This window comes from Rousettus aegyptiacus, unplaced genomic scaffold (genome assembly GCF_014176215.1).
Source record: "Rousettus aegyptiacus isolate mRouAeg1 unplaced genomic scaffold, mRouAeg1.p scaffold_m13_p_8, whole genome shotgun sequence".
NCBI classification, from domain to species: Eukaryota; Metazoa; Chordata; class Mammalia; order Chiroptera; family Pteropodidae; genus Rousettus; species Rousettus aegyptiacus.
The window spans coordinates 99,778,104-99,805,350 of NW_023416311.1; the positions used below are offsets into that span (position 1 = coordinate 99,778,104).

Consider the following 27,247-nt stretch of genomic DNA (forward strand, 5'->3'; position numbering starts at 1 on the left):
AGGTCCTCAAGCATTTCAATATCAAAGCTCTAGGTGCAAACTAAGCCAAGTGCTCGCACTTTATCAGCTGCACCTTCACCTTCTACTAAGCGCCATCAGTGAGCGAGCGTTCTGATAACTACGGAGTTCTTCCATGCATCCAAAGCATCATACAATGAACGCTAGGGGGAAAAAAAAGAACAGACAAGATACATTCCAAATACGGGATTCAGTTACTTTTCACAACTCGACAATGTGTCAAAGGCACGCTGTGTTTTGTTTTGAGGGCGGGGAGATGACTGGGAGGGAATCCTGGGCCCCCATTGGCTGGCCGCTCTCCGCTGCAGTCGCGCTCCAGCCGCTCTGAGAGCATTATTGATCTGAAGGGTAAACGTGGAGGGAGCCACAGAGAGGGGTCCAGCCGTTTCTGAGAAGAGACGCAGCCTCTTCCAGGAAGAAAGTGGTGTCTACCGGCTGCCCGGCTGGGAAAACCTTCTGTGAACGAAAGAGGACAACACGCAAGGCAGTTTGTTGCGCCAGTGATTTAAAAGGAAGAAAAAAAGAGAGAGAGAGAGAAGGGTCTCACCTTCGGTGCAAGGCTGGGTCGCTACATCCTGCTGCTGCTGCTGCTGCTGTCTCTGCTGCTGTTCCTGCCGCTGCCGTGGCTGCCATCAGGTAAGGCTTCCTTGTGTGATTGGGATTGCATCGTGTGTGATAGCTTCGGGGTACACGCACCGAAATCCGTACATGTTTAATAAAGTATTGCCTAGCGTAGTCAGAAGCGGAACGAGGCTGCACTCAGATCTACCATCTGAATTGAGAACTAGTGCGTGGTTTTGCTTTGGGAAACTTCTCTAAGTTCTAAACAAGTCTCTGCTGTTCAGAGCGAGAGGTTAAATGAAAAGGGGAAGGGAAAGAAAGGTTTTAACCGCTAAGATATTTTAGTGGTTATAATCAAGTTGGCTACATTTTTAAATGAAAATAATTAGGTATGATAGATGTTCAACTGGTTATATTTGTAAATGGCTTTGTTGATATGCTTTTTTTTTTACCCCCAAATATTTAATGTTTATTTTCAAACAGCTTCTCTGCTGTTTTGTTGTTGTTGTTAAAATATGAAACCCTCAGCCCCTTCTCCACTGATTTTGATGAAGACATGAACGTTTTAAAACTTCACTCATCATTAAAAAACACAACTGCAAAACAATTTAAATGTTTCAATAGCTAGTCTTTCAGTATACAGCTGAGTTTCTTACTACAAAACTAATTCCGGACAAGTAGAAGAGATCCAGATTACCAGAGCTGCTGTGAGTTATATAATATGCATTTCGAAATTATCTTAAAGGTATTAATCATTTGGTGGTGCATTTAAAAAGTAAGAAATGTGTGCTATAAAAACATGCTATCCAGACATTTTTTCAGAGACCTTCAGCGTTTTATAAATATTTTCTTCTTTTAAGACATTGTTTATTTCTACATATGCATCACAATGACTTCAGAACCTCTGTAGTTCAGAGTGCTTGACGTCTCTCACAGACATATTTCTCTGTACTCTGGAGAAGGGACTGACATACTTTTGGCAGGTTCTATGACCATTTTATGCTTCTCAATTTCTCACTGGGTATTTTGAAGCTTATTCACAAACTGCTCAGCTAGAAAATTAACCTTACATACTGACTGAAGGGGAGAAAGATAGAGTAGGTTCTGAAAATGTGTTTATAGTTTTAAATTATACTATACATGACCAAAACATGAAAATCCAACCATGCCAAGCAGGTATTAGTCTGCTTAACCTTTTCAGCACACCTGATTAGTTTTAGGATTTATAAAATAATATGCAGACACACAGCTGTTCAGAGATATTGAACCTCATCATTCAATGGCATGGTTTATTCAGTAAATTATCCTAACCAGTTTGAGAATCATTTTACCTTTATATGCTTTTGTAATTATTTCTAGAAAGGAATTTAACTTAATAGGTTTTTATTATAAATATTTCCATGATTTCAGCAGAAGGTCTCTTCAGACTTGAAAGGCAGATGGTTGCTCTTCCTAAGCCATAAGCAGGTGATTGACAAATTGTTTTGGAATACCCACTAGCATAGCTACAGAGTAGAAGCTTCCACTTAACTAATTTCACCAGCACATCGGCTCGTTCATTAACAAGATATAGTGACTGTTCCTCAATGTGCTACAGAAACTACTGGAATAAAAAGGGATTATACGTTAACTTGAAAATCCATTTCCAAGAGATATTTTCCCCTTATTAATAACTCTTACTTTGAAGATTAACCTCCAAGTTTAATCTTCCCAATGTTAAGCTCTTTCCCCATAAAAAAAATAAAAAAATAAAAATCTTTCTTTTCTATTGTGTTCAGCAAATCTCCAGTTGCTGGATTCCTAACTTCTACTGCTGTGTACCATTTCAAGCAGCAGGGGGAAGTTTTCAAGCCAACAGTCCTTTTTTTCCTACTAGATCTCTTTCCTTTCACTGATCTGCTTAGTGATGTGATCATTTTAGATAATTCCCACGGAAAGAGAGAGCTGCATTATTATGGGAGAGAGGGGTCATTTGTTGTACTTGTGAGATGATACATATTAGATTCTTATTACAAGAAAAACTGCTTAGTTTATGGGGAAAAAATTCCTGTTAATGCTTCACGTGATATTCTTACACCTCAATATGACTGCATCCTTTAAGGATGGACCACAAAACCGATCTTAGGTTGAGCATCTTTTGCATCTGGTATTTTGGCAGAATGTATTTAATGTAATAGTCTGTGATATTGGTTGAAATCAATCATTTGTCATTTAGAGGTTGATAAGAATGTCACTTCTACCTTTTAAAAGGCACTGTGATGAACATCAAATCACTCTTGCTAATGAAATAGTACTGCAAATAGTTTACATAAACTGTTCTTATATGAAATGTGAAATATTACTGAGTATTCACACCTGTATCATTTAGATGTCACATCATTAAATCTATCTAACAGTCGTGATGAGAATATGCATAGAGTGATGGGTCTCTTCAGAACTGAGACATGTTTTCCTGTAAAATAAGTCAAATTTAAGAACTTGTGTAAGAAAATGATTTACTAGTAGACTCTCATGTTTTTTCTGTAAAAATATCAAATCCAAGGACTTGTGTAATAAAATGACCTGCTAGTAGACTCTGTTGTAAATGTTTTCATACTTTCAGAGTAAAAATGTGATTACAGATGTGTCATTTAAGGTAAGATACTATTCCTTTAGTCTTTTAACAAAGTATAGCTGTTTTTAAAGTAATTGTGTCCTATATTACCATGTAACTGTTATCACATCAATGGATATTTTGCTCATAATGTGGTACAAATTCATAACTCTATTACATTAAGTTGTAGGTAGAAATTCATTCACCCTTCCTGTTTAACAAATATGAAGTTTTATTTTTATGGATAAGCTCAATTTATATCAAGAAAAATAAAATTAATCATTAAACAGGAATAAAAATGTATGATTTTTACTGGGAACTTTCCTTTTGCTTTACCATTACATGATAATTGAACAATTTCCACTCATGGTTTTGAAAAACATTTTAATTTTGTTTTTAAGGCAATCACATTTTTTTTTCTGAATTATTATGCTGAAAGTGTGATACATAAAACTTAGGGGAAAAAAAGTTTATGTGCATGTATGTGTTTGTGAATTTGAATAATGCTGCCTGTGTTTAATATGAATAGTGGTTACTCAAAGTTATTTGTAAATATCACATGATAAGATAACTAATAATATAGAGTAAGAAAAATTTTTTGAAAAGACTAAGATAAAGTTATGACTGTTGAAAACTAGAATAACAGATAATTTCATATAATGTTATTCTACTTTTTGTGAAATCCTGGATAGTCTAAGAATTCATTTATTGAAAAAGTATTCAATTATTAATGAATGCAATTTAATAAGCACCTATAAAGGTATTGAAAACAGGGTCTATATTTACTCTTTTTATGAATTAAGCTTCATTCAGGTTTGTATCACTCTATCATATTATACTTCATGGTACCAGGGGATAAAATCAGTATGTGTCAGTATTTTTTCACTAAAGGCCTGGGGTTTTCTTTCATAACCTTTGCTCTGTGAATATTTAAGTCATTATGCTACAAATGGATTTATATTACTTTGCATATAAGGGATGTGGTGTTTAAACAATCTAAAATTCTTTGCACAATATGTATATCTCTTGCATATATCTGTGAAGATTTTAGTGAGAGAAGGTGATGGCCCAATTAGTGCACACTCATTAGAGAAATACGGGACTTACATATAAACTAAATCTATGTATTCAAATGGCTTCAGGATTCATACTTAGTTCCAAGCACCAAAAAAGTAGTTAAACATTAAGATATAGGTTGCTATTATAGATTTATTCACAAAGTAGCATGGTAGTTACAAATGTGACTGATCACACCTTGAGTGTGCCATATAATCAGTGGGTTATAGAGTTCCAATTTGCTGGAAAATTATTATAAAAAACAAAAATGTTTCCATATAAAGGTGAGAGTCCTGATTCATTGTCTTGCATCATGATGTGAAAAGATCAAAACTTGAGAGTTAGACAACAATTCGAATCCAAATTTTGAGAATTATTCTATGGGCAAGTTACTTAACTTTTTAAGCCTTGGTTTCTTCCTTTGATTTAGTGTAATATTACCCCATAGGGAGCACTCAGCAATGATCAAGTCTTTCTTTTTTCACATTTCCATGACTATAGCAAGCTAGATTTGTAAGGTTAACTATAGTCAGAGCTGGCCCACTGGATTAGATTAATACATGTGGTGGCCAGGATTTGTTATGTGCAGGAATTTACTTGTCAGGTTAGGATGGAAATGGTAAAAAATAATAATAATAATAACTTGTTTCTGGCAAGAATGTTTTCATTAGACAGACATGGATGTTTCTGATACTTTAAAGAATCAGTGAAGTTTAGATTATGATGCAGCTTTTACCACCATATTTCAAAAGGCTTAGTAGTGAGATCGAGCTAGAGAGAAAGTACAGAGTCAAGGGAAGGTCGTGGGGTTGCTGCGTTTATTTTTATTTTTTAATAAAGATGAGCATATGATAAGATAAGATGAAAATCATTGGAAAGAGAAAAGAAAATGAATGATAATCAAGGTCTTAGAGTGTTGGAGGAAGTCATCAAGAGTACATGACTATTGGCTCACCCTTGAGCTGGAACTGAGCTCTCGTGGGCTCCTCACCCCTTCCTTTGTCCTTGGAATGTATGTTTCTCTCACCATTCCCACAATAGGAGCTGTTTCAAATACACAGCCTTGAGAGATTAAGGGGTGGTTGAGACCATCTCGACTGAACATGTGACTAAAGCACATTAAGGTCTCTGTATAAACTAAGATTCTGGTGGATGGATGTCAATATGTACTCATCCCGGAGCTGCGCAAGAGAGTTTGGAGTGGCCTACTTCTTTATTTAGTCTCTCCTTGCCTTCTGTGGATAGTGGCCAGTTTTAGCTTTCACCTGGGAAACTCCCGAGTTTGCAAATCAACATAGAAGAGTTGAAAATGTGTTCAAGGTGTAGGCAACAGATACGATTAGATGTCATTGATTTTTTTAAAATTTATTATTAATTCTAAGTATGCAGTACATTGGTTAGACATTTATATAGTTTATGAAATGATCCCTGATTACTCTATCTTCCCTCTGGGTCTACACCTAGCCATTACATTATTGTTGACTGCATTCCCTATGCTGTGCTCCCCACCCCTGTGACAATCTATCAACTACTAATTTGTACTTCTTTAACCTTTCACCCCTTTCTCCCAGCTCCCTGCCCTCAACTCTCCTGCCCTCTGGCTGTCACCAGATTGTCCTCTGTATTTGTGAGACTGTTTTTGATTAGTTTGTTCTTTTTGTTCCTTAAATTCTGCATATAAGTGAAATCATATGGTATTTATTTTGATTTTAATAATGCAAGTGAAATAGTATTTGGAAGCCAAATATCAAATACTTTTAGCTGACATTTCAACATTTACTAAAATATCTCGAATGCCAAAAAGGATTGTTAGCCAATAATCAACCAAAATGTGATGCTAATGAATTTATACAAAGTAACACTTTTATGTGCAATTGAAAGAGATCTAAATGCTTGGTCAACATTGAGAAGTAGAGGGAATTAACATTAATAGATTCTGCCCATGAAAAAATATTGGGGTGCTATCATTAGCACTAAATGGTATGATACATTTAAAACTATTTTCGATGAGAGAATACAGGAATACTTGAAGTAACAAGCAAATAACAATATATCCAAAATAACATGCATGTATTCCTACAACTTGTGAATCATTATTTATTTCCATGAACTTTAGCCATTACTCTCAAGGGTGTGATTTTAGGCAGACTTAAAAGCAATGTGTTTACTCTACTCCTCCCTAATTGCTAACAATAAGATATTGAGTTAAAAAAAAAAAAAAAAGCTGTTGGCAAAATTTTGTCATATGTTTACTTAAGCAAGAATGAAAAGCACAGAATAATTTTCTGAAGTAGAAGAGTGTCTCCAGTGAGACATCCAGTTATCTTAAATCCAGTGTTTGTGCTAAACTACCAACTAGAAGAAGGATGCCATTACAAAATCACGACACAGAAAGAAGTATACATCCGGCATGTATTAGATTTGAGGCTGTTGCAACCAGAATTAGAGTTGAGTCAAATAATCTAGTATTATAGCAAATTCCTATATGTATTAAATATAAATAATGTAAATTTTAACAGCGGCGGCATTAAAAAAGATATTATTCCATAATGCATTCAAATCTCAATACTTTACATGTTTATTTAACCAGGAATTTTATATGCCCATGATTGCATAATACCAGTGGTGAGGAAAACAGGGACATAGATGAAAATATAGAGCATGGGAGCTGGCCCAGCCCTGAAGTTTGCATGTACTTTCAGATAGATATATTGTCAAACGGGTGTTACATTTGAAAAATAAAAATTATGTCAAAATGCACAATTGTACAACAAAATCACAGGCCTATTTCATAGAGTTTGACTGAGTCGTGAAATGTGAAATCTTTTTGAAGGGGAATCTGTCGATACCCATCAAAATTCAAAATCCAGTAATTCCAATACTTGAGCTATTTTCTGCATATTTTTTCCATGTGCTCGTTGGTGTCTTTGGTTTTATTCATTTCTCATTGACTGCTGCTTCTCATTCTCCTTTCCTAAGTTCTCTGAGTTTATGCCTATAAATAGGAACAGGATCCCAGTACCCTGTCCTAGGCCATACTCACCTCTCAATCTAGAAACTTCTGCAGAGGGAACCCTGTTCAACAGCAGGGGATTAAATGCCATGTGAATGCCTCTGTCTAGTGTCTCTTTGTCTCCACTCCCTGTGCTGAGCATTTGACTCCAATCTCAGAATGCCTCCCCAGTATTTCTACTAGCACATCTGTAGTTGCCAGAATAAGACTGAGTGGCATGACAACAGAAATTTATTTTCTCACAATTCGGGATGCTACAAAGTCCAAGATTATGGCACTAGCTACTTTGGTTTCTGATGAGAACATTCTTCCCGGTTTGTAGATAGCTGTCTTCTCGCAGGTACTCACATGCCTTCTTCTGAGCTCAGGCAGAGACAGAGCAAGTAAGCTCTCTGATATCTCTTCTTATAAGGGCACTAACCTCATAATGAGGACCCCATCCTTATACCTCATCTAACCATAATTACCTTCCAAAGGCCTTATTTCCAAATATCATATTGGGGTTAAGGATTTAACATATGTGGCCTCTGATTTTTGGCACAATTCGATCCATAGCAAGGTCTAATAATCGTTTTAAACACAACTTGTTGAAAACCAAGCTCTTGGTTTCTGTCTCTCCTCACGATGGTCTAAATATACTCATGTACCTAATCTTCTTCATTCAGTCAATTATATAATGATTCATTTAACTTCTTAAGGATTTAGGGTCAGGTCTGAGGCTTTGCTTTCCTTCCTTTTCCCCACAATCACTGTCAGTATTGAATTTACTGGCTTTATGGCTTTACTGTCTAAATACATCTTTAATCCAGTCACTTCCACCACAGATTCCTTTGATGCAACCACTATTGTCAGTCTCCAAACTGGTCTTTCTTCTTTTACCTTCATCCACCCCTTCCTCAGTTCATTGCACAGTAGCCAGATTTAAACTCTCCACTATCAACAAAGTACTTTCCAAGGTTTAAAGCCATTATCTGGCCCAGCCTCTTCCTTTTCTTTCTCATTATGGCAAGTTCTTTCCTGCCACAGGGACTCCGTACTCATCTCTGCTTCCCTCCTTATTTCCTGTAGACTTTGGTTTAAATATTATCATTGCAGAGCTGTGTTTTCTAATCACTTATGTAAATAGCACTTCCTCCCCCAGAAGAATTGCTTCAGCTTACATGATACTGCATTATGTCTTCCAACATAAAATGCAAACCCCGTGAGAGAAGCCCTACAGTAGTGCCTGGGATATAAAAGAACTTAATAAGTGTTTGGTGAATGAATGAATGAATGAATGAATATGAGCATATATTCACCTAAACATACAAATGCATATAAAAAGGTTTAAACAATTTACATGATGATATGTTCAGAGCAATTATCTTTAGGGAGGAGAGTGAGACTTTCTTGTAAATTCTGTGACTTTTTGTAGTAATATATTTATGCATATCACTTGGCCTATGCATGTAATAATCATTAATTAGTCATGCCATTTGTGTTAGTATTCAGTACTGAAACGGTGTTCTGTTAAAATGATTAAGGGAATAAAAAGAATACAATATGTCAGACTACAAAAAAAAATGGTTTTAAAGTTAAGACAGAATAATTTAGATGAGTACTAGTTATCTGTTCAGCTCAGGGTTCAATACTATCTCACTGTGTATAATGTCCTGATTCCCCATGGTGTCTACAATTAAAATAAAACTCTCAGGATACACTGAAAAGGGGGAAGAAGGCCTTTAAAGATTTGTCTTAATTGGCTCTGAGATTCAGTTTTGTTATCTGAAGAGAACAGAGGAGAATCCGTATTAACACCTGGACTCCTGTCCCTGCAAAGTCCAGAGCTCCTAAAATAACAATTAAATGGCTTAATCTTAAAACCCTCCAAGGTTTAATTCAATACTCTCTTCGGAAGGGCATTGCTAATTCTTCATGAATTGCTGCTGCTTCTAACTGTACTGCCTGAATTTGAACCATATTCAAATTCCATTCTCTCTAATGGAATTAATTGCATTACAAAAGTCAGTTTAGAGTAGAAACTTATTACCTCTTGTGGAGTATCTCTCTACAGAGTCCTTTATTTTCCTTTCGACTTGACACATATATATGCACATTGACGCAGAATAATGTCACAAATGCAGCGTGCCCTGTTGAAACCAAGTTTCGAAGAATATTCTTTAGAATATTTATGTACATATCAAAGCAGTTGAGCTATCCAAAGTGTACAATTTTGTACATGCTCAGGCCATCTGATCTAATAGACTCTCAATCCTCGGATCATTAACAAACCTCTGAGCTTTTAAACAGGCTGTGACCTATTCATGTGGAGGGCTACTTCAATAAAGCGAAGGCTCACTTAGGTTAATGATGGATCATGGAGTTGTTTGATTTGCAGTGAGCTAAGTTGCCCATTATGCCCTAACATTCATGTGAGTCATGTTATCACATCCAAATAATAAGTCAGGCCCCTTCCTTTGTTCCAGTAGATTTCCAAGTCATTGTATGAAGTTTTAGTATGAAAGTTCATGAAGCTTTATGCCTGATAACTGCACAGAAATTATTATATTTTTTCCCCCCAAGAATATGAAATTTCAGCTAAGGATCAGTGTCCTCATAAGGTATTTATCTGTGGCTTATTCAGAGTTCATTTGAGCATCTTCTTGAACAGAAGGACAGACATTCTCTATCTGCTTTTCTTTTTTTAATTTATTTTTTACTTTTTTTTTGTCATTTCCTTTTCTTGATGAAGAATAGAGGACCCACTGACATATTTTCATGATTAGACATCCTCAAAATTATATTTAAATTTACTATCTACCCTTATTCTTTCATATAAAGAGAGAGAGAGAGAGAGAGAGAGAGAGAGAGAAGGGAGGGAGGGAGGGAGGGAGGGAGGCAGGCACTGGTGAACACTGAATCAGTCCACAATTTTAAACAATGTTACATCAGTTATAAATGTCATATCAAGGAGCCAAAAATCTGTTTTGTATTCCAACACGATGATTGCTTCCTTTACATGTCTGTTTCTCATTATATCTATAGTCTCTCTAGAGGCATATGTCTGTGCTATGAAATCTTGAAAATTAAGGAAAATACACTGGAAATATATTTTAAATGCTTTCCAAAACATTTTTTTGTGATATTCTCACATTTCATGTTTATTACTGTGTGTACGTGTGCGCGCACACACACAAAAGTTAAAAGCAACTTCAGTGAGATCCCTAAAGCTAGCTAAATGTTTCTGATAGAAGGCAATAAACCCTTTTGGCATTAATCTTTTCTAAAAATGAAATACTTCTACACTATAGAGAGAGCTATGAAATATGAATGACAGGAGGAAAACAACTTCATTTATTCTTGCTCGGTGATTTATAGTGTAGGGATGACAACCATGGGGGAGGTGAAGAATGGTGAATTTTTCTGGATTTGATGCTAATTTTACAACACTACAGAAAAAGAGAACATTTTGCCATATTCTGGATCTCTAAGTGAATTAATTTAAAGATGGTCCATTAGTCCATGTCACCATGGGGAACTGGTAAATTATGAGTATTTTTACAAATAGACTTGAGAAAAAATTTCCCAGTATTGTGGATTCACAGGGAACTGCCCTGAAAAATTATTATATTTTGCTTTCTAGTCACAAAGCTATGATTAATAACTTTAACACAAAGCCAAGATATTTTCATTAATAGTTACTTAACCAATTTTTGTAAATGCATTTACTCTTCCATTCTTTCATGCCAAAGAAAGTTTCAAATGCCATGAAAGTAAGGAGATAAATTTAGGCTGAAAATGTAGAGCCAAAATTCTCTGTACAAAAGCAAACAAAGGATGTACCTGTCTTTCTATGACAGAAATTAAAGTAACGATTTCAAAATGTATGAAGGCATTACTTCAGTTTTCCTTTGCCTTAGTACTAGATTTTATCATGACAAAAATCAAGTTGAATTTTTTTTTATGACTAATTACAAAAAATATCAAGACCCCTTATAGCCTCTATTCCTATCTTTTATTTCTCCCAAAATATTTTTATCTTTATCTCTGTTCCCGTACCAAAAAATCCAGGTAGCTTAACACTTCCAATTTTATTAAGGAATGTCATCTTTAGTTCTGGGATGCCCTTGTTTCTTACCACTCTAGAGATATCCTGCTTGATTCCCGTCTTACCATGTCCTCTTGACCTGTAAAGTCAATGGCTCAATGGACGATACCTGATTCCAGGTTATTTACTTGACCCTAGTTCTCTTGACTATTCTCAGTCTCCATGATAGTCCATGGCATTTCAGTATTTTCTTGTGAAAAACTCTCACCGGCCATGTATTTCATAGACAGCCTGATATTAGATTGCAGTGCTCCTCCCATCCCTAAGCTCTGCAATCTGTCTTAAATCCAGGTTCACAGAGTGTCAAAGCTTTCATTTTTCCCTACATTGTGTATAGCTGCTTATGTACGTATAATAATTTTGGCCATCTGCCATTTAAAATATTTTTGAGATTACTTATTTAACATTTTCCATTCCAGGTGACATGTTTACTTTTGAAAATAAGTCATCTGGAGGTAATGTTTAATCTAAGTAATGACTAACAGTTTGGGATTCTATTACAGTTTCACGAATGCCATTTTGAGAACTTTTGTTTCTTTTCAAATGCATCTGATTTGTGTTTTCTTCAATTGTCATTTGATGTATTTTTCCCCTAGATGCTTGTTATTTTTCTTGTTTAAGTATATTTTCATATTATAAGTGCCATACATGTTTACGGCAAAGAAAATCGGTTATTATTGAATGTGTTAAGCTGAAATAATTTCCCTTTCTACTTACCTGTTATCTCACACCAGCATTATATGTATTTTTCTAGAAACTGTCAACTGATGAATGTATGCGTACATATAGAAGAATATAGAAGACTATTCTCTGTCTTCGCTTTATTAAACAATTATTTGACCCAGTTAATTTCTCTCTCCTTAACATAATTTTTTCAACTTGAATTCCCAGATGTCCACACACCTGTGGTTTTACTTTTTACTTCACTGGCAATGAAATGCCTTCTTAGGTTTATTTGCTGGTTTCTTATCCTATCTCCTTAATATTGAAGCAGCCTTAGTTTTCTCCTATCTACGCCCACACATATAGTGATTTAATCCAAGTTCATAGTTTTAAACACCATATGCTGACAACTCCCAAATATATATCTCCCGCTCAGATCTCCCCAAGTTTAATCTCCTAAAGCCAAGTGCTTTTTTGGGCATGTGATATGCTTAGATACCTAACACACACCTCAAATTCACAGGTCCAGAATGAACTCTTGGTCTTCACTTATAAGTATCTTTTATTCTCAGACTTTACCATATCTGTTGATAAATTCCACCCTTTTAGTTATCTAAGCAAAAATTCTCAAACTCTTATATCCTCTCTTTCCCTCACTTTGCAGTTCTTATCTGCCAGGAAATCCTGTTGACTCTACTTTCAAATAATATGTAGAATCTTACCAACTCTAGCAGTTTCACTTTTCTCACTGTGAGTCTAGTAATAATTGCTTCCCCTAATTACCGTTAGTGTCCTAACTCACCTCCTCGCTTCTAGCCCTCCAAGAATTAGTCTCAACAGCAAGGATCATCCTTTGACAGCATATTAGATTATGTAACCCTCTGTTCAAAACCAACTAATGGCTTTCCAATTGCCTCAGAGGAAATGCCAAGGGACCCTATGATCTGAGCCCCCTCATTTCATTTCTGATCTGTTCCCCCTGCATTCTCTCCCTTGCTCATTCTGCTCTCCTATCTCTTTTTCTTGCTTTTGTTTACCAGATACTTATTGGCTAGCTGCCTTCAGGCGTCTTTATTCAAGTTCCTCCTTTATGAGGTCTGTCCTCAAACTACTCTACTTAATTGTGCAAATTACTCAAAACCCTCAGGCAAAACAACTCCCCTTATCCTGTTTTGCATTTTTCTTCGTACATATTATGCTTATTATTTATTTCTACTCTCTTTTGAGGGGATGGAAATACTTGGAGAGCAAGGATCTTTACAGCTCGTGTGCTGATATATCTCAGGAGGTGAGACTAGTATCTGGCGGACGTGCACAAGTGCTATGCATTTGTAAATAAATAAATTAAATACAGATATATAACCAAATTACTCCAGATTTCTTATAATGACTTTTGTGTGCTATAAGCATATATCACCGTACATTAGCGTGAGCACACATGTATACTTTTTCAAAAGGAAAAAGAAAAAATGTAAATTGTCTTATATATTTATTTATGATAGAAATGTTTCATTTCACAGTCTTAAAATTCAACCGCATCTACAGTACTTAACTTTTTTTTGGTTTGTGTGTGACTATACTTTTGTGGTTTCAATTGCATTTGATGAATTGAAATCAGAGTTTTAACCTGATTGTTTTTGAAGATTCTTTTCAATGACAACAAAGGATGAACTAGGTAAAAATTACCACTACCTGCTCTTTTTTTTTTGCGTCAAATATTCATATACTTTACCCTTTGTATTCTTAGGCGTCTGGCCGTTTACAAACCAAGGCGAAAGTGTGGGAGTGCATTTATTGAAGGTCATATGTTCAAACAAGTGTCTACTGTGTGTCTATGTGTTTGTTACTAAGGTCAATTAAAGCAAATTGGAGTTTATAAGTTCCCAGTGGAATAAGTCATTTAAAGTGAGAACTAGGCATAGAAATGCGTACACATACAAATGCACATCCAGAGAAAGAGAAAGATGGAGAGACAAGGAGAGACTGAGAAAGGGAAATTTTAAATGATGCTTATAAAGTATAAGCATTATATCCATTAATATGAATTGAAAATATCTTCCATTTACATATATTTTAGTATAATATTTAACCCCTTAATTTTTCTAATTTGATACGCAGAGAATCTAGGATACACCAAGAAAACAAGAGAAAGAAAAAGGAAACCATCAAATATATAACAAACAACTTTTAAATGAAAAACTTGTATGAAAGGTTAAAATATACATTTTATGAAATGTCTATTACCTTTTGGTAAATGCCCCCTTATCTGCCTGTCTGTCTTAGTCCATTTGGGCTAGCATAAAAAAATTAAAAAAAAAAAAAATCCATAAGCTCGATGCTTAAAAAACGAACATTTATTTCTAACAGTTCTAGAGTCCAAGGAGTCCAAGAACAAGATGCTGGCAGGTTCAGTGTCCGGGAAGGACCACACTTCCTGGGTCAGAGACAGTGGTCTTCTTGCAGCCTTCATGGTGGTGGGAGGGGAGAGAGCTGGCTCGTGTCTCTTTTATAAGGGCATGAATTCCTTTGCTGAGGAGTCTACCTTCATGACATATTTACTCCCACAGGGCCTCCCTCCTAAAACCATCACATGGAGAGTTAGGGCTGCAATATATCAATTTTGAAAGACACAAGTATTCAGTCTATAGCACTGCCTTTAATGGATTGTGTCCTGACTGTTGCTTCGTTATTGATAAAATTAACTTGAATCAGCATATTAATTCGGTTTTAGTCATGGAAGCAGATCAATCTCTCAATTTCATGAGAATAGGGATTAGTTGTGAATTTACACAATTGAGGGTAAGCTGGGGATTTGACAATCAGGAAGGGAAGTCTGAGGATCAGAAGGCTCTAACATCCTGCTCAAAGCACTGAGCAGGGTGAGCAGTCACAGCTGGCAAGGAAAGCTGAGAATCCAAGCCTGCAGGGCCACTGTGGAGGTAGGTTATGGTGCGGTCACACAGAGGTCAACAAGAATCTGTGGCCTCAGCCAAAGAACTACCTCTGCCAGTTGGCTGCTGAGAAAATAGGGGTAGGTGGTCCTGAAGCTGCTGTGTGTCAGTGTGGCCAGCCATCAGGAATGAGCTGATGGGGAAATGCAGCAGGGCGTGGACCACCTCTGGGGATGCTCATCAAATATCTGTCCACAATGGTCTTTGAGAATAATGATCGCTCCTTCACTTCTGTCTTCTAAGGTGTGCTTATGGTCAATTCTTATCAGCAGCCATCTGGAGGGGGAGCCTATGGAACATATTCTCAGCTTCACTAAGCCGATGTAGCACAATGTAGCAGGTCTGTTCCTTATCACTCTGGCATCCACAAATGCCTCTAAACTATGTTTAACTCCCACATAAAAGAAACGGCAAAACTAGGCTTTCATCTAAAATGATAATCCAATGGCTCAATATCTAAATGTAGTATCTATGTAAATTTTATTTAAGGTTTAATAGCTTATGATATTTAATTATCCTGTTTTTACTCTGTGGTCTAGTATACATTAAGCAATAATGAAAAGCAGTAGGTAACAAAATGTTTAACACAACAATTTATCCAGATCGTACACAGAAAAATATTGAATGTGATCTTTCACTTTTGTCTTTGTAAAAAAGAACATATTTTTGCATGACTAAAATGTCAACAATCTATTGGTGTTCTCACTTACATTTATGTGGAATAAAAAAATGCTTCTGTGACATATAGCAGTGGTTTAGAAGGAGTAATAATACCTTTGAAATTTTGAAATTTTATCCTCATGTATTTGGGATTATTTTATATTGAATCCGATGTCTCAAGGTCATATATTTTGTAATTTTATTCTTTAATTTAGTAAACACGTATTTAGCGATCTAATATATGCAAGATCCTGTCCTAAGCACTGTGTATATAACAATGAAAACAATAGAGTCCTTGTCCACATAGGATTTTTCTTTAGTCTCAAATCCATATATCCCATTAAATGATAATTCCATTGGAACTAAAGAAGTTTAGATAAGGAACTTAAGAAAATTAACTATAGCGATAGTTTGGGATTAGTTATAGTTTTTTGAAATTCCCATGAAAATGATGAGAATAGTGATAGTGTCCATTGTGAGGGTAACATGTCAGTTACATGGTTACTGGTAGTTTCTAGAACATTCTATAATAGAATTTTGTGGCAGTTTTGTAGCAGAGAACCAAAAAGTTTGTTTACTATGTCCTTGAAAAATTGCCTGAGCCTAAATTAAATTACCACAATTATTTTTGTACACATGGTTTTAAAAAAAAATTTTTAAATTCTTGGACAGTTGATTTGTAACATTGTATTAGTTTTAGGAGCACAACATAATGATTCGATATATGTGTATATATTGTGAAATAATTACCACATTTAGTTAACATCCATCACCATACGTAGTTATAATTTTTTTTCTTTTTATGAGAACTTTTAAACTAACTCTCTTAGCAACTTTCAAATATACAGTGCAATATTATTATCTATAGACCTCATAGATACATTACATCCCCAGGACTTATTTGTCTTATAACTGGAAGTTTGTACCTTTTGACCTACCCTCCCACCTCATTGCCTCTGGCAACCACCAATCTGTTCTGTATCAATGAGTGAGTTATTTATTTATTTATTTTTAGATTCTACATATAGGTCATAGGTCACATCATAAAGTATTTGACCTTCCCTGTCTGACTTATTTCACTTAGCACAATTCCCTTAAGATCCATCTATATTGTTGCAAATGACAGAATTTCTTTTTTTATGACTGCATAATATTCCATTTATGCCGAATACTATTCCATATATACCAAATTTACTTTATACATTTATTTGCCAGTGGACCCTTAGGTAGCTTCCATATTTTGGCTGTTATAAATAATGCTGCAGTGACCATGGCAGTGGCAGCTCTTTTTGAGTTAGTGTTTTCATTTCTTTGCAAAAATACCCAGAGATGGAATTCCCGATCATATGACAGTTCTTGTTTTAATTTTTGAGGAACCTCCAAACTGTTTTCTGTAAATCTAGTACCCACCTGACACCATAAATAGTTATTACAATGTTATTGATTATGCTGTACTTTATAGCCCGGTAACTATTTTTATAACAGGCCGTTTATACTTCTTAATACCTTTCACCTGATGTACTCACCCTTCAGCCCCTCTTCTACCTGACTACCATCAATTTAATTTTTTGAGGCAACTCCACGTGTTTTCCATAGTGGCTGTACCCATTTACAATCCCACCGACAGTGCACGAGGCTTCTCTTTTCTTTACATCCTCACCAACACTTTGTTTGATGACTTCCTGATGATAGTCATTCTGACAGGTGTGAGCTGATATCATTGTGGTTTGAATTTGTATTTCTCTGATGATTAGTGATATTAAGCACCTTTTCATGTATCTGTTGGCCATTCGTATGTCCTCTTCAGAGGAATGTCCTCTGCCCATTTGTTAATAGGATTGTTTTTTAAGAGTTAAGTTGTATGGGTTCCTTACATGTTTTGGATATTAACCCTTTATGAGATGTGTCATTGATGAATAACTTCCACATTCAGTACATTGTCTTTCCGTTTTGTTAATGGTTTTGATTCACATTTCTCTGATGATTAGTGATGTTGAGCACCTTTTCCTGTACCTCTTGGCCATCCGTATGCTCCTACTGCAGTGATGTTTACAATTAATTCACTTGAATCAGCTTGTTTCCATTCCATAAGAAGAGACTGGGTGTCTAAAAAGAAAGAAAGAAAAAAGAAAACCTCTCTAAAGGTATCAGGCATTTTTCTGCCTGACTCATAGAATGGGTCTCTTAGATTAAACATCTTTTCCTGGTCTAATTATGCTTGCTACATTTGAATTTTTCTGTTACACAAAGCACACTTCTGTAACTTTTTTTTGAAGGAAAGAATAATACACTGCCTATGCAAATATTGTTACAGTTGAACAACAAATCACCTCCTGTTTCTGGGAATAATGAAAGATTATATATAGAGAAAATCCTCACTTAAGGTCATTTGTAGGTTCTTAAAAACTGTGACTTTAAGTAAAGTGATGTATAACAAAACCAGTTTTCCAATAAGCTAATTGATAAAAACAAGAGTTGGGTCCTTACATCAAATTTTTAAATAAAGATCCCTAACACTTCTAATATTAAACATTGATAAACTTTACATACATTTAGGAAAAATGAATAAAAAGAAGATTATTATTTTCTAAACCAGTTATTCTAGTTCAGGGTCTCAGGTAGCCTGGGCATCTCCTGGCAGCTCAATATATAAGATGTCAATTCTGGAGAGGACACCCTTCCATCACAGGGGACATTCACACTCACACTCAGATAAGGATGTCATACATACCGATTCACCTCCCGTGCACATATTTGGAACATGGGAGGAAACTGAAGTCCTTGGAGGAAACCCACACAGACAGAAATCAAAATCCACACAGACATCAATGTTATAACAAGACGAGGCTGAATGAAATGGTTTTATTTGAGGACCTGCTGTAGTTTCAAAATCATTGACATTAGCTAGCCTCTGACTTAGTTTACCAAATACAATTTGAACCACAGGGACCATCGCTTTTCTATGCAAGTTAATTTCTGTGTTTTTCTTCTTAAATCCTTCTTTTACTGCCATGTCAATCAGCAATTAGGGAAACATGAGCTGATTGAAAAATGAACTAATGAGCCATAGCACTGAGACAGCTCACCTTAAGATTTGCCCAGCTTCACAGTTGACTCTGTATGAGTGAGAAACAAACATAGAGTAAAGGAAGGCGGGACTAATAGTTAGTAGAATATCCTATAGTGAGTGCAAATACAGTCCTCTTGCCAGAAGTAGGTAATTTGTGAAATAATGCCATTGAAAATTGTTAGATTCACAGAGAGATAATGACAACTAACGAATGATCACTGAATTAACCCATCTCCTTATTAGTAAGATAATTCTCCTTGATGTAGCCCTAATTCAAAGAACAAATGAATGATAGGTTATATTTTTACTCCTAACACCAAAAAAAATGTTCCAATAATATTTAACTCCCCTAATAAGTAGTGTAATACATTTTAAATATTAATGTATTTTATAATGCTGTTTTCCATCTATAATTGTTCTTTTAGGACATATTAGTTTTTAATAATTTATAAATCTATTAATCTCTTGATTGTTTTTCATTTCCAGAATATTTTCCTCCAGTCAAGAACTGGAAAATATTACAGACCTAAGAATTATGGTCCTGAGAAAACAAAACTTAAATATGTTCCATGTGAATAGAGGATGGATAGGAATACAGGAATAACAGTAAAATGATAATTAGATTCACATTGAGTACTTCTCCAAAAAGTTGTGCATTTTAATAGAAGACTAAGAAATTCTTCCAGGAGAAAGTTTCAGAATTCCTTTTCATTAGACTATTTTGACAAATAGAAATGCAGATTTTATAACAAGATCATGTAGCTCCTTATTTTATAAACACATTTAACGCTCTTTATATTTGCTGATGGTAAGCTTATATTCCATAGTCATTCTTTCCTTCCTTCCCCCCTCCCACCTTCTCTTCCTTCTAGCCTTCTTTTTTTCCCTCCCTCTCTTCCTTCTAGCTTTTTCTTTTGAAATAAGTATTCTAAAATCTTCATAATCAGGTTAATAACTGTTTTTCTATCATAATCTTGTTATCCCAGTTAAACTTGGTTGTTTAAGACACCTTTCCATACAATGAACAGTATTATCTTTCAAGGAGTGTGATAACTTTATTTCATATTTAACACTCCATCTGAATTAAAATTTCCCCTGGAAGCATTTGTCCTTATTTACCTCCATTCCTTCAGCCTATCTCTTACTCTTATTTGTACATCTACTGTATAGTTTTACTCACATAATAACTTAATAAACTCCTTTATTTTTTTCTCATATGACCAGTCCCTATTGATCAAGAACCTACTATTTTCCAGTTACTCATTCTATCCTGTAAGTAAAATGATGAGCAAGATGGACTTATTCCAACTACTATAACACCCTCTTCCTTCCCTTCCAATTCTATCCTGTCCCTTCCCTAGTATACGGAGAATGCCTCATTCTTTATTTTTTAAAAAAGTATTATATAAAAATATCATTTAGAATAATTGATAGCAAAATCTGATATATTGTTGAAAATAATTGTAGTTTCTTACAATGTCCCTAAAATATCATAACAAATTAATTGGCTTCTAGGATATATGATCTACTATGATTTCTATGAAACGAGTATAACCTTTATTCAGGGCTATGTTGAACTTTTCTTGGCTTTATACTGAAAGGGAATAAAATTGGGAAGGGGAGCTTTCAAACTACACCTGTTTTAAAATCATGATGAAAGAGTACATCATTTTTGTAATAAATGTGCTCATTGCAATTAGCATACTTAATTACTACATACCTAGGAGAGCTCTATTTGGCAACATTTTTGTTAGTGTCGAGGTCAAATTAATTAAGTACTTGAATTTTCTCAGTAAATATCCTGCCATTTTTTCTGATCTTCCTTGTAATTATTATAAATTAGTCACTTATTTTATTTTCCCATTGTGCTCCCCGAAAATCACCACACTGGCTTTCAAACATAGAGGACCTGAAAAAAGCCATTGATCTCGGTTTCCCTCATCCCTGCCTGGCACAGTGGAAATGATACTGCTGTTTACCACTCGTCTTTTCTAAAGCATAAGGAGGTTTAACCAATGAAAGAAGAATTCTGTAATTAAAAATGCCATAGACACAGCATAAATGCTTTGTGTTCTGTAGCTGAAGGTGAAGAATTATTAACTAAACATCCGATAGTCATGCTGTCCAGCACATCTCTTGGGGAAAAAGTGAGTGCAGAGTTAATGGAGGGTCAGGTCCTTTGGTTCAAATCAAAACTAAAGAGGATGATTGCGTGTCTTATATGGAATAGTAGTTTTCAGTGTAAGTTTACTTTCTGATGCTTTATTTGATTTATGAAAATTACTATGTGTTACAGCATTGACTGGTCAATAAAAAAATAATTTTGCAAAAGTGATAATAGAAATCTGATGCTTCATAATGTGTTTTGATTTAATCGAATGACCATTGAAACATTATACATTATGACTATTACCAAGAAGAAAAACAAATCTTGGCAATTATATGTCCCTGAAAGATTGAATTATTCCCACGGAGAGCATTTCTAATACTTAAACATTCTGAATAAATTAAATCTGGGATACTCTCATCTAATGTTTCTCTGTTTTATGAAGTAACATTATTTCTACATATGTACCAGTTCTGACTTTTGCAAGTTCTTGATAATTAAGTTAAACTATTTTGCTATGCAATTTTTAATAAGATACTTGATTATCAATTCTTTAACAAGAAGGTGATTTTTCATTGTTAATTGTGATACGACATTGCTAATTTTGTATAGTTTGCATTTTGAAACTGTTCTATGATTTCACAAATCTGTGCATGTAGGACAATTTCATCGAGTCTCAACTATGCGGCAAGCTCTGTGCTCTGGTCTGAACAGATTACGATAAATGGAGTTTTATCTTCCCTTTCTTCCCACTGCTCTCCTTCACTGTCCACCAGCAGAGTACATTGTGATACTGTCAGGAACATAGAAAATATTCTGGATCTTGTTACATATACTTTATTAGCTACATTCCTTGGCTTTGTAATGTATTACATCTTGATTCTGGCTAAAGTTAAAAGCACAGTCCAAACCACCAAATATCTAGTTGGGGAATCATTAAAAAGTAGTTCATCCAGACTAGGAAAAAGAAAATAAAACCTAAATTAATTACTGTGTATAGAGAGGTTACATGGAAGGTATATTTTTAAGAGTAAATTTGAATTTTGGAACTAAAGTATTTGCTAACTTAAAAAAGACAATGATCTTGGAAAATTAAAAAAAAAAACTCTCAGTGCTGAAGATGTTCATCAAATGTGAAAGGATAATTATCATAAGTTTACTTAGGGTGTTATTGGCCTCTGAAGTCTCAGACCAATAATAATATTTGTATTAAAAAATTTTTTTTAGTAACTGAGATGTTTGCTCCTTCCCATCCCCTACAATTGTCTCTGGTTCTCCTGAAAAACCACATACCTATCAAGGATTGAAACGAATTACAGAATAAAGATAAGGTATTATTTTTAATTCTGCCCTAGTACAAATATATTTACAATATTTTGTATGATTATATTTTACACTACTAAATTTTTACCATTCCTCTCCTTTATGAACCTCTTTCTTTGTTTTCCTTCATGGGTGTCTCCCATTGAGACTTTGATAATACTATCTGTTCTCTGTGCTTGTCTTACCCCAATACACTGCTCCCTAGAAAAATCATCAATCTAATAATCTTAATGAACTTGTATATGCTAAATATTCCCAAAAAGATACTTAAAGCCCTGTTCAAGTCCTTGAACTTCAGATTTTGCTGAGACAGGAGAATAAACCTGTGGCTGCCTGTGCTCCTGTATTTACCCCTAATATTTACAAAAATATTGGCTAATGTCTTGAAATGTTTACTTAATGTCACGTAGTATGCTATGTACTTTACATATATTGCCATAATCTAAGGGTCATAACACTCTAAGATATTAAATTTTCCACTTTATATATGAAGACACCGAGTCTCTGAGAGAGATAAATCTAATGGCAAGGTCACGAAACTATTAAGTAGAATAGGTGAGGCTGGAAGCCAGTTGCGTCTGAGGCCAAAGCTCATCCTCTTAAGTATGATGTATGCCTCCTCTGTTTTTCACTACACTCTGTAATAAGATCTTCCATCCAGTCACGCAAATCTGTGACCCTTTCTTCTCCTCCAATCCCCCATCTCATAAATAACCGGGACTAGATCAGTTAAATTCTAAATATCTCCCAAACATATTCCTGTTGACTATTGTTTTCCTATGGGCTCTAATTCTTTTTCTTGCAAAGTTAGCTCGTTACCTTAATTGCTCTTTATATTTTCTGTATTGATAACTCATCTTTGGAGATATAGCAAATACAGTCTATCCAGGAGTTAGCCTTGCCCCTTTCACTTGTTTTTACTTTCTGTCAGCTATCAAGTTTGAAAGTCTACACATAGTACCTAATCTTTTCTATTTCCTATTTTTCCAGGCACATTTGAAATATACACACTCACACACTCGCGTGCACGCGCGCACACACACACACACACAGACACACAGATGAATACATCTGCATTCCTTTGCTTCTTCTACTTTATTTCTCAAATGACTCTCATTTTCTTTGCTAACACACACTCATATTTGAGTACTCAACTCAATCATTTTCTAAGAAATCCTTCCTTGAATTCTCCCTACCTTCAGAAAGAGGAGCTGTGTCTTCTCTTTATGGAAATCTGTAATATTCCTCTCCTTTGCCTAGTAACATTGTATTTGATTTATTGATTTGTCTCTCAATTTAGACCATAAGCACTTGAAAGAATCAATAGGGACTGATTCATCTTTGGATCTTTGAATCACAGAATATGACATGTAATGGACATTTAATTATGCCTGAACTGAACTAAAATATGCTATGGCAATTACATAAAATAGATGATTTAAGGAAAATGCCATTGATGTGGCTAATTAATGGAATGGAACTTATATACATTATGGAACAGTGATTCGGTAAAACATAGTACATACATATTTTAGAGAAAAAATAGAGAATACATAAAAATTAAAAAATTGTATTTCTAATAGAATTCATTAAAACTAAATTAATATAAAATGATTGTACTTAGATTTAAAAATAAAATTTAAGTATGTTTTATATTAAATTAAAGTCTAAGAACAATTTGGAAAATCACAAACAATCTTTGCTTTTTTTGGAATTATAGAAAATAATTAGAAAGATGAAGTATAATAATGGATATATATAAACATAGGACAAAAGTATATGAGAAAGAAGAGATCTAACTATTATATGTAAATATGAAAGAAACATTAAAATGGAAACTGCCTCCTTATTAATTCTTTATGATAGGATATTTTTTCAGTTATAATAGAAAATTAGGAAAAATAATCATATTTGAAAGCACATAAGTAAATAACTCAAGTCAAAATTCTAATCAAGGTTCATGGGGTAATATTGATATGCTAGGCTATAATAAGATGTTATATATGTATAAGTATATATATGACTTACATATGTTTTATATGAACTTGAATTTTTAGAAGTATAAATATCAATTATGCTATTTTTTACATACCTACCAGTTAGAAATATATTAAATAAAACTTTCCTTAAACATTTAATTGTCTATTACAGTGTTTGGAATAGATGAAAATTTGTTTTGTAGATTCATATGATAGACATTGCGTTTTGTCATTCTTACCATGCAATAATAGATAAAATAAATTGTGTTTATTAAGCCTTTTTAAAATGAAATTAAATAAGTAGGAAAGTAATAAAATCTGTGGAAGATCTCAGTGACATTTGAAAGAAACATCTATCAAAATTTTTAAACAAAAAATCAATGTCATTTTGATAAGGCTATTTGTTCAGCTGGAAATTATCTAATTTTCGAAATATATTTGCCTAGTGCTTTTAAAATTTTGTCCACTGATATGTAACCTGTAATCTACAGAAGTAATATATACAGACAACTTTTTCTTTTCAGATCTCCTGACCCATAGCTTTGTGATATTTTTAGAGTAAAGGTTTACACTTATTTATGGCCACTGTCATGAAATTCTCTTATATTTTCTAATAAAATTCTTTGCCCTTTTTTACGCTGCAATTTCTGTTTTGTATCTGACTCCCACAATAGAACCATACGATCCAATTGTGGTAGGCTCCCTCAGAATTTAGGTCTTACTGGATTTTATGAATGCAGGATTTTAGATCTCATATGCATGCAATTTTACTTTTAAAATAGTTTTATTAAATACTGAGTAGACACTGATGAATATTTGTAAACCATATAGTAAGCACAATGAAGATGGACCCAAGGAAAACCCATGTAAATAATAAAATCAGTATCATTAACGTTGAAGCACCCTGCGTACCCTTTGCATTTTTCATCTGTCATTCTCCTTTTAAAGGCAATTGCTATCCTCTATTATGAGTTTATCATTCTCTTGCTTTCTTTATAGGCTTAACAAAGGTCTATTACCTTAAACAGGATGCTATTTTAGTTTTAGCTTGTTTTTTATTTACAATAATGATTGATGCTGTGTGTGCCCTTTTAAGGAGTGTATGTATGGTTTGTAAACACAGGATGTTGTTAAGTAAAGAACTGCCTTGGTTTAACTCTGGGCTCCTCTACTTTTTAATGAATTACTTAACATTTCTGTACCTTAGAATCTTAATTTTTAAAATATGAAGAATAAGTAACCTACTTCATGATTTTGAGAGGACTGAATGACTGATAATATTTAATGGGTACAGACTAATGGCTGGCACATAGTAAATCCTCAGTAAGATATTTCTACTGTTTTCTTTTTTTGAGATTAATTCAATGTTCTTAATTTTCATCATGTTGATATATGTAGCAGTGATACATGTGGTAATGTTGTTTTTGATATCCAATAAGCGAAGTCCCAAATTCGTTCTATGTCTTTAGGACTCTAATAGCTAGTCTTCATACTTTGCTCTTCTTTGTAAATTTTAGTCTTAGCTTGTCAAATTCTAGGACTAAAGCAAAAACAAAACAAATGCGAAACAGAAAGACTCAAATCTGCTAATTTATAGGTTCAATAGGGAACATGAATTTTTTTACCAGAGTTTCAATGAAAAATAATTTTTATTTCTTAATTTACTTATGATCTTATTAATTCATTATAACAAAACATGTACTTTGTTCTTGTACACTGTTCTTGTACAATTTTTATTAAATTTATTTGTACATATCTTATTAAATTTATTACTAGATATTTTCTTCTTTAATTATATTCCAAATGGCATCTAAGTTTTAAGAATATTTGCTAAATGTTCCTGAGGTATAGAAGCACAATTATTGAGTATTTATTTAATACCCAGAAAAATTACAAAATTCTTCATCTCTATAATATATCTAGATTGTAATGTTTCCTAAAAATGAACCATATCATCTGTGAATAATAAGTTTTTTTCCTTTTCAAAGCTTATTAATTTCACATGGTTTCTGAGTTGTCTAGGATCTCTGGTACACAAGCCAATAGAAATGGAGGTGGTGGTCTTCTTTGTCTCTTTCCAGAACTTTTATGCTTATTGGTTATTTATCATGTCTAGTTCATCAGTCAGTGAGAGAGATGTGTCCCTCGGTATATATCTAGATTGACCATTCTTAGCATCTACTGATCAAGCCACCAGCTTTTTTTTGGGTTTTTGCAATATTCTCCCTTCTTCTGCCCTTTGTCATTTGTAATCTGTCTTCAACAGAGCTGCTAGATTCATCCTTCTAATGTAAGAGTTAGATTATGTCACTAACCCAGTCTTCTCAGAGCTCTCCAGTGGTTTCACCTATTATTTAGAATGCAAGCCAATTGTCTAAAGAAGACTTAACAATGGTTTAGACTACTCTAGATGATCTACCCCTGCTCACTTTTCTCTCTGCTCTAAATTTCCTTCATCCAGGTACCCTGTGGTTACCAGTTAGTGCAAGCTATTTTAAATGAATTTACAGTTGTAGATTTTTTGAGTCACTCAGTTATTATGGGTGCAAACATACATAAAGGGTACTTTTGGATAAATTTTTTGAAAGATTTCTTTCTTTCTCTTTTTTTTTTCTATTTCCACTTAGCACCAAGTCTCATGTCAAAATTCACTGCTGAGCTTCAAGTGTTGGATTAATTTTCAGTTCATATTTATGTAAAACATAATATGTCTATCAGACTTGTCATCTGAGGCATGACCACTTTATAACCTGTTCCTTTAGCCCTATGACCACAATAAAAAAACAGTTCATTCATTTACATATCACTTAATTCTTGGCTTTCAATTATTATTTTTTATAATCTACTGATTCATTTTTGAAAGATTTTAATCAAAACTTTAAAAATGATTTTTATTAAGTGAACCAGTCAGGGTTCCTAAATTGCCATAGTGCTAATAAAAAAAATGGTGAATGATTAACTGAAACTGATCTCTTCTTTCATTAAACACATGCGTTTCCTTCTAGTTGACAAAGTATACAAATATGGTTACTGAAAGCAATTTTTAGCAATATATTAGCTCTTTAAAGCAACCAACGGATTCCATTTTCTAGACATATTTCAGAGACAATGTCAAAGTACTTTAGAACCTCACTTAGCTACTGCCTGTGATCAAGTCTCTAACCAT

General features: G+C 34.2%; 1 protein-coding gene across 4 annotated transcripts in view; it reads left to right on the top strand.

The window, feature by feature from the left end:
- Positions 1–223: 223 nt before the first annotated feature.
- The window catches only part of CDH12 (cadherin 12), an 812,943-nt gene continuing 785,919 nt past the window's right edge, over positions 224–27,247 (top strand). For all 4 annotated transcript variants that reach the window (XM_016137287.2, XM_016137288.2, XM_016137285.2 and 1 more), the window contains exon 1: positions 224–654. The gene's annotated coding sequence lies outside the window, so the exon portion shown is untranslated. The remainder of the gene's footprint in view (positions 655–27,247) is intronic.